The 9,224-nt window shown below is 40.6% G+C and overlaps 1 long non-coding RNA gene across 1 annotated transcript in view; it reads right to left on the reverse strand.

The window, feature by feature from the left end:
• Positions 1-6,934: 6,934 nt before the first annotated feature.
• The window catches only part of LOC107095556, a 117,982-nt gene continuing 115,692 nt past the window's right edge, over positions 6,935-9,224 (reverse strand). Inside the window, exon 3 of the long non-coding RNA XR_001481751.1 lies at positions 6,935-7,583. This is a non-coding gene — a long non-coding RNA (uncharacterized LOC107095556). The remainder of the gene's footprint in view (positions 7,584-9,224) is intronic.

Here is a 9,224-nt window from a genome sequence, read left to right on the forward strand (position 1 = left end):
ATCTCCCACAGAACAATCCACTGCAGCCCCTCAAACAGCAGCTGCTGCTGCTGACTGGTCAGCTGGATGAAAGAAAGCTCACACTGATTTTCAATGCCAAGAAATGGAGCCGTTAGAAATGCATAAAGACATGAGAAGCTAATGAAAACTAGCCTGATTTATCAAAAGTATGATTCATAAGAAATCCCTATATGAACCAGAATAATAAATAATTCTCTATTACACAATAACTTTTTTTTTATTAATTCTCTTTAATTTTTCCAGTTTCAATCTATTCAAATACATAGTAAATGTTTCCTCAAAGCGTCTTAAAAATCTCTATGAGATTATTAGACAGTCTTGAAGGTTCCCTGTGCAATTTGCTTTATCAAGCCTGTATTAAGTTATTTATTAATCAAATCTTTTTTTCAACAAACAAAGAACACAGTCGGCATTGCACCAGATCAAAGAGTAGTGACAAAAAAAAAACTATCCTAAGCAAGTATCATAACCAGAAGGCCAAAAAAAAAGGCTTTTTCACATAACTAGATTAAATTATTTGTTAAGGGCTGGTTATAATGCAGCAGTGTGTCGCAGTGAGCTTCTAGCAGATATTTTTGATTTCATGCTTAATATTGAAGCGTGGTCTCGCTATGTTATTCCACGCCACAACGGAATACGGACAATCAGGAAGAAGCTATGTGGGTCTAGATACGGCCGAGGCGGTGGGGAAGTGGGGGGAAGGTTTGTGCGACAACAGAGGGACATGAGGGCGAAAAAGAGCGGGGATCCAGGTGGAAAAAGGGTCCCAGCGTTCTCGCGCACCTCGCTCTTCTAGCAGGTCAATCTTCACGAGTCGTTTTCCACAAAAGTGGTCATACAAACAAAACAAGCCGGTAAGGTAGCAAACAGGAAATACACATAGTGTAGAGCGGATGTAGATTTGACCAATCAGAGGCCTCCTGTCTGCGGCACTGTCTGCGGTCACCTACAGTGTCTGTGGAAGGGGCGGGGGAACATTTGCATTCACTGCGACACACACGCAGACGACCTGGTTTCTGAGCATAAACCAGCCTTTAGTCTTCTACAAAGGAATTCCTTAATCAAATTAAACTTGGTATTACATTGTGCTTTTGTAAGTTTTCTGAGCAGCAGAGCTCTGCCTATATACCAATCTGAATGCATTCACTGTGCGATAATTTCAATCGTTGCACGCAGCTGCAGCTCAAACAGTACGACAAAATCGCAGGGTTTAAAAGTTCACAGCTCATCTTGCATGTTCTTATACTGAGCTGACCGACGCTATGATGCGATCTACCTGCTCACACTGTAGTGTGAAGTTCTGTGTTCCAGGTTCTGTTAAGCCGGCTGGTAGCTCTGCTTCAACAGCAGGATTGTCCACGAACACCTTACGACCGCCACAGAATTTCAAACATGTTTGATGTTTTTCCCAACCTTACAATTCCTGATCAGGAGGTGGTCACGAGAGGCTGATCGGCCCTCATTACCCAATGTATACTACATGATGCATGACGCGCGGTGAGGCTGAAACTTGGTCTAAACGAAACATTTTCGCACGACTCGAGAATCGGCCCGAAAAGGGTAAAAAAATTGTACAGCGTGTGCCCAGCTTAAGCTAACTAGCGGGATTTCTATTGTCACTTGGAAATACCCCATACTGCCCACACAGCTACTACTACATCTACTGCTATACATGGTGTGAATAATTGATAACAGGGTATTTATTATTCAATATTTTAATAACTGGAAGGAAAGAAGGAAATGATGGAATCATGAGAAACATTCTTAAGATAAAGAATTTTATCCATCATCAAATATTAGTCAAACGTACATTTTTTCCCCCCAAACATTTTATTCTATTCAGTAAATCATGATCATAGAGAAGCTACAATCTGAAGGACTAAAGTGTAACTAAACCGTTTTATATCATGTTGGCCTATATCCAAAAAACATCGACTCTTTTTAAACCGCATACAGGCTATGAGAAAATAAATATGAGCCAATTACTTTTTTTATACGGTACAGACAAGAATTTAAAACTACTTTCATCCCTGCTCTTATTTCCAGTTATCTAATTGCTCATCCACTGTGTCTCATTCAACCATCCTTTCAATTTAATTCCTTAATTTTACCCTCCAATTAATTCGACTTGCTTCTCTGCCCCTAGTTTTTTCTGTAATCTTTCCATTTCATCTCATTGCTTCCCATTTTATCATTTCAGTTTTCAAGCTTCCCTTCCTTTAACCTCCTTTCCTTACCGTTTTTTTCTTGTCCTTCAGGTTAGACTATATTTTTTCTCTTTACATTAACAGGGATGTAGATTGAACCTTCTGAGATTAAACACGAGCAACTCTGCTAACTCTATAGAACTATCATTGCCCTATCATCTTCTTGCTTTGCAGACATTTAAAGCAATCAAGACTCCTCCTCTTGCATTAAAGGACACATGCTTTTAATGGAAGAAGACCCCCAACATCATTAAACACCACTCAGATGGGGGGCCTCATCTGTCAGATTATTAAGATGTCTTTTGCCTAGTTGCTGGGTGCCTCTAATGATACAACCGTTTCAAGCTTTGTAGACAAGCATAGACGCATTATTAGTATCCCATTAGAATAAATTAGCATGATCAGCCCAGTAGGAGCAGCCCAGTCTGGGTCCGACTACATAAAACGCCACAGGGCGACGCTTACAGCATCCCATCAAGATAGGAAGTGGAGAGTGGAGGCTCTCACTAATCAATGTCTCATTATGTGTTACAGCAGTGGTGATGCCTTATTTCTGTAGTCAAAGACTGAAAACATAGGCCTTGATCTGAACGCGGTTTATCTAGGCCAATGGCAGCCAGGGCAAATGATTAACTCCTATGACTCATGTGTTCAAGGCTCGCACAGTTAGTTATGTTTCTCTTAAAAGCTGTAAAAGCACAATAAGTCAACGGCGCGCTGCATTTACAGGCTGACTTATGGCCGCTTCTAAAAGGAGCCCCCACTTTTGTCACTGAATCTCTAATGGATGAAAATTGCTGGCTGAATTATGAACAGTCGGTCCATCTGGGCTGACAAGCCGTTATCCCCAAAATTCCTTTATTGATTATCGCCCACTGAGCTTATACAGACGACCACAGATCAATCCACTCCCTGATCCAATTCTGGCCAGCAGAGGAGAAGTCGATGCACGATGACTCGTTAGGACTACAAACACACTCTCATACAGACACACACATCTTGATGCAACCCCTGAGTCCTGAATGTGGATAAAAAGCCCCAGGAACCCACCCAGACCAGCGATATTTTACTTAAATCATCCTTTGGCAAACGACTGCAGTCTGCTACTCCAAAATGACTCATCACACTAGGAATGCTTAAAGATGAGCTGTTAGAGGAGATCTAACAGATAAGGGTGAAGGAGGCCATAGTACTGCAGGTTAGGAATGCAGCCATAACAGATTTATTCCAACCAAATAACAAATTCAGATATTTTAGTGCTTGCTCCAGTCAAATATTAAATCAAATCTTAGTCCAAATGAAGCATTTTGATGATCATCCTAAAATGTGTTAGTTGTTAAGAAAGTTACTTATCTTGAATAAGTCTGCTCAACATAAAGCCGGGCGTACACTGTGCGATATTTTCAATCGTTGCACGCAGCTACAGCTCAAACTGTACGACAAAACCGCAGGGTTAAAAAGTAGTTTTGCACCGATACCAATACCAGTATGGGACGGGGCCCCGATACTGCCCTAAAATGGTGGTATCGGTATCGGCAAGTACCAACAAATAGGGCACAGATACCATTCTGAGAGCCATAAGTTTATTCAACTATTGTCACCCATTCCAGGTAGGCAATAAAAAGTTCTACTGGATTCACTTTGTATTAGATTTTTTCCTGCTTCACAAAGGTAGGCAGCAGCTTGACAAAGCCATGATGGCAATTATTTTACATTATTATGGTATCAGTATCAGCCGATACTGCACAGCCAGGTATTGGGTATCGGTATCGGGGCCAAAAAATGGCATCGGCGCAACACTAGTAAAAAGTTTACAGCTCACGATGTTTGTTCTCGTACTGTGCGGCCCGACGCTCTGATGCGATCTACCTGCTCACATTGCACGTCTAAAAACTACATGGGACTCATCTCCACAGTGAGATGGCGCTAATCGGACTACTCTATCTGGAAGCCAAAACAGTAGAAGAGGAATATGAAAGTCACTAGAGTAAAATGGCTGCATTGGCAATTTGTGCAATTTTGTGCTGAAAGCCCTAAAAAGAAAAGGCGACGACATATTTGGACAAAGACATGGCTGAGTAAACGGGGCTACTACGGTCTGTCAGTTTTACAGAAAGAACTCCATTTCACTCGCACCCCCGCCATGCTTCTGTGTTTATATTTGAGAGGAAGAAGAAGAAGAATCCTTGTTTGCCCACTAAGCGATTTGGCCAAAACGGCCAACAGAATTTAGAACGTTTGATTTTCTCCCGACCTCACGATTCCTGATCGGGAGGTGGTCATGAGAGGCTAATGGGCCCTTGTTACCCCCTGTGTACTACATGATGCAGGATGCATGGTGAGGCTGAAATTCATGCGAACGTAGATGCGAAAGTTGTGTGAAAACAAAAGCATTTCTGCAAGACTAGATGAATCGGCCCGAAAAAGGGTTACGTGTACACTAAATGACACACGATCAAGCTGAAAGTCGGTCGAAAAATTCTCGCACGACTGGAAAATCAACCCAAAAAGGGCAAAAAAATTGTACAGTGAAAGGAAGGCTTAACATGGGATCAAACTCCTTCGAGTATACGCCTGTTTTAAATTGTGATTTTCTGAGCAGCAGAGCCCTGTCTATAGTAGTCTGAATGCTGAGCTGACCGAGGGTATTTCTCCCCACACCACTGACAGAGCTCGGCCTCAACACTGAGTCCGTCTAAGGTCATGCTGTTGTTAGGCAGTTTATCCAGCCACTGTGCTGCTGCTGCTTCTTCTTCCTATATTACTGCCACCTACTGGGCTGGAGTATTTGAAGTCACACTCATAATCACTTTAAGTGGGAAAAAGACCCCAGTATCTGGTCCTTCAGTATAGGAGCACAGTCCCAACAGTGCACTGAGATACTGGTATAGGGCTTGCTTCTGAACTGGCATCGGTCCATGATAGTCATTTTCTTTTTATGTATTGGTGGGTTGGCGTCTTTTGGCAAAATATCCTCCAAAAATAAAATGTATGAATATACTTCGTCTTAAGGATGTCTCTGTATCAAAGCGCTGCCTTTTCCCTGTTGGCATTTGACCTTTAACCTTCGAAGAAACTAAATGGTGATTTAGCTTTTTTAATAAGTCTGGATTACATTAATTTACCTTTCTTCAATTCCCTCTTGAAGATATTCTTATAGACTTACTCTGTTAAATGGAAAGATATTCCTTTTAATATAATACTAACCATACAGATGAACCACACTTTCTTAAAATACAACCTGAAATTATCATCCAGGCCAAGGATCCACCATATTTGCACCATATATTTGTCTTTACAAGCTCTGAACTTCCATATCAGTGTGTTTTGCACCATGTTTTTTTCTCCAACGTCGTTTACATTTTGATCACTGCTGCCCTTTATGAAATGGGAATGTTCATTTCACTGCTAAGCTGCTGCTCATTCACGGACTGAAAGCTGTACAAAACATTTCATTTTGTAAACAAAATCACAATAAAAGTTGTCTAGGTCTAAAAAAGATAAGGCTGTTTTAACTAGAGTCAGAATTGAATGGGTCCAGAAGCTAACTGATCAGCTAGCCTGACTAATTATGTAGATTAAATCAGATCGTTATATCTTCAGATATTCCCAGTGTTACTTCCTCATGGAGAAGAGGGGAAAATGAACTCTCTCTCTCTCATAAAATTAGCAGAAGCTACTTAAATCTACTTTAGAGAAATAAAAAATGAATTGTTTTAATTTAATGTGAACCTCATACCAGCCATTGCCCACACTCTCATAGTGCTTTAACACTGAATGAGATCTGGGATTCAAAAACGCTTAGACGCAAAAATTTGGACGTTGGGTCAAGTTGCCTTGAAGCTTCAACGCTCTGGTTGCTTATCTGCTGTTCTATAGCTACAAGCTAGATCAGTTGGAAAAATAGTTTTAACAAATCGAACATTCAAACAATTGAATATATTTCTTCGGCAGGTTTTAACATTTCAGTTAAATTTGGGTTTTTATAAACAGTTTCGCCATAGTTCATAAGTTTCAGTGGAGTAAATGATCAGAACTCGCTCTCTTTTCTCTTTTTGTACATAATCCATTCTCCAGATTTCTTCCACTTTATATTTATTTATTGTTTCATATGCAGACAGCTCTGCAGTAGCGATCACAGCTTGAATGTAGTGTCTGTCTACTAAAAAAAAAACTCCTGGATCAACTTTTCTGATTGGTTGACGCTCTGTCTCAAGCTGCAAAGTTCAGATTTCTGAACTGTACCATCGACCGCTGGGAAGCTCCAATACTGTGACGTTAGGATGCTCCGACGCTCGGACTGCCAGACACTTGAATGCACCGTTTCAATAGTGCACCTTGATGCTGCTTGATGCCCTCTACAATAGACTTTGCATCTAAATCAAATGCTTTGAGAACGCGTTTGTTGTGAACGCACCTTCACACTGACCATCCATCTCCTCCAGAAGTTATACACTGCAGATAAGACACTAACTACTTTACCCACTCGATAAAACTCCAAATTAAAATTTAACCATAACTTTAAACTCATTTGAAATAAACTTGTCAAACTGGATGACTTTGGTAGAGTTTTAGTTTATTTAGAAGCAGCTAACGTCATCAACACACCCACACAGCCTTTATTGGTTCTCACAGTACAGAAATACTTTAGAGAAACCTGAACATTGTGGATCACCTTCAGAACAATTAACTGCACTGCAGCCTCTCTCCGACTCCAAGCAACTTACAACTAAATCACATCAATAGAAGGAACAGGGATACATTACACTCCTCAGTTTTATATGAGTTTAACTCAGTGAAGTGAAGTTAACCCTCCAAAGATTGCTGAACTCTCAAAGCACTAACCGAACTTTGAAACCCAGAAACAGAACCAGAGCAGACAATTATCCCCCACATCACCACTGCAGTCGGCAGAAATAGATTTCATCACAGCAGTAAAGCTCATCTGGGGCCTAAAATTGAAGTTGTAGGCAGTGGATAGTTTAAGAGCTGTAAAGGAAGGAGACTTGAAAGTGGCTGAGTTGAGTTGTAGAGATGTGACCAGGATAAAAATGAGCCAATTTAAAAGAAAAAAGAAAAAAAAGCAACAAAAGATGGGAGAATATAATGCATCAAGAAGGTTTGATATGTCAGTCTACTGAACAGATCAGCCATTTACCTATGGTGTACCCTCTTTTCAGTTCGACACACCGAGGAGAGCGCAGCTGGGAGTTGGTGGTGTTGTTTTCCTTTACCGCCAGGCCGGTGGTCGCCTTGGCAACAGGTGGTGCAGCTCTGTTGCGGGGTGAGGCTGGCACCAGAGTTGGAGAGAAACCTTGACTGGCGATATCCACCGACTGAGACTTCTGCTTGAGCCTGGAGAGGAGGGACAGGAAGCACAGAAACAGGGACAATTACAGACATGATCAAAAGGGAGAAAAAAAACTACAGGGAGGAGCCGCTGTTAGAGCGAGGACGGGACAGGTGACCTTCACAGCTCAAGGGCGAGGAGAATGATCTCATCGGATCTGAGGCATCAGCATCTGGGATGTTGGTGTCCATGTGTTGCGTTACAGTAACGTAATCGTGCAAGGACATGCTCTAAGCGGCAAAATTTCAATAGGTTAATCACATCCTTGTTGAGGGTGAATTCGTTAGCATCACTTGCCCCCCCCCCAGCATATAGCTGTCAGAAGGATTAAACAGTAGGGAAGAGGAAGACAGCAGCAGGAGTCAATGGGGAAGACTTTGCTAATAGTTGGCACCTGTTTTGTCTCAGTTTCCAGCAGAGGTACAAGTTTATCTTTCTAAACAACCAAAACTGCACTATTGACGTCATTTAAAAGAAAAATAAGTTGCCACATATTTAATTTGGGAATTAAATGCTTGAACCAATACAAGATGCAATCCGTTCTGCATTTTTCCATTTATGAGTACCACATAATGTCTGTCAGTCACATCAATAATAAAACTAACATTAGCAACTAAAATAAAACTCTGGAAACATTAAAGGCAACTAAACTGTCATCTAAGCAGGACCTCCTGAGCCCCGCCTGTGCTGCTGTCAAATTTGCCTAGAGACGGACACCGCACTCTGCTCTCAGTAAACAGTTACCTGCTTTAAAATACAGAAAAAGAGACAAATCCCAGGCTGAGAACTCAGGAAAAGGACAAATAAAATAATAAGATAATGTCTGTGAGGTTTTTACAGTGGCTCCTTGCAAGGTTTTCTAATATAAGACCCTAAGAATCAGCAAAGAAACACGACAAACCAAAATATCTAATCATCTGCTCTTCATACCAACAAAACCTCTTTACACCAATATCATGTGAAATATTTGGATTGTTTTGTGCTTAAATTTCTTTTAATACCCAGTGGTATTAATAATATAAAAACAAAATAACAGCATTTAAAAAAAAACTAATTATGTTAATAGATTAAGCAGGAGTCTGCTGATTGTATTGTTGCTCTTAGATCAGTAGCTTCACAGCAGTTAAGTGCAGACAATACATAATATTAAGCATATTTTATGAAGTACTTTCTTGCACATTTTGCACAAACGGTTGACCTTTCGGTGCTAGTGCTACTGCCATGTGGTTAACCATACACTATCACATTAACCAGGTCAATTGTGCAACTAGGTTCTATGAATATGGAACGTTTTCAGCGTTTAGTAAATAGGGTCACAGTGCAATTATAGATTTTACACCCTACTCAGTTTGCATGCTGGAGTAGTTTGCAATAAATAAATCATTGCTAATTAAGGGCATTTAAGCTTTACGTATAACTAATTGTCCTCTATCATTGTCACCATGGACATCATCATTTTTATTTTCCCTACCCAGGAGCCTTGGCAAGTCACTATTTGAGGTTGCATGAAAAACAAGCCTAAATAAAAAAATCTAAGTAGGAAATGTTTAGAGGGATGCAACTAAACACAAGAGTTTAAAGGTGATTTCACTCTAAAGTAGGACAAAAACAGTAATGCAAAAGCAGATCAGCTAATTAACCACAAT

This window comes from Cyprinodon variegatus, unplaced genomic scaffold, assembly GCF_000732505.1.
Source record: "Cyprinodon variegatus isolate N-32 unplaced genomic scaffold, C_variegatus-1.0 Scaffold556, whole genome shotgun sequence".
Lineage (NCBI taxonomy): Eukaryota > Metazoa > Chordata > Actinopteri > Cyprinodontiformes > Cyprinodontidae > Cyprinodon > Cyprinodon variegatus.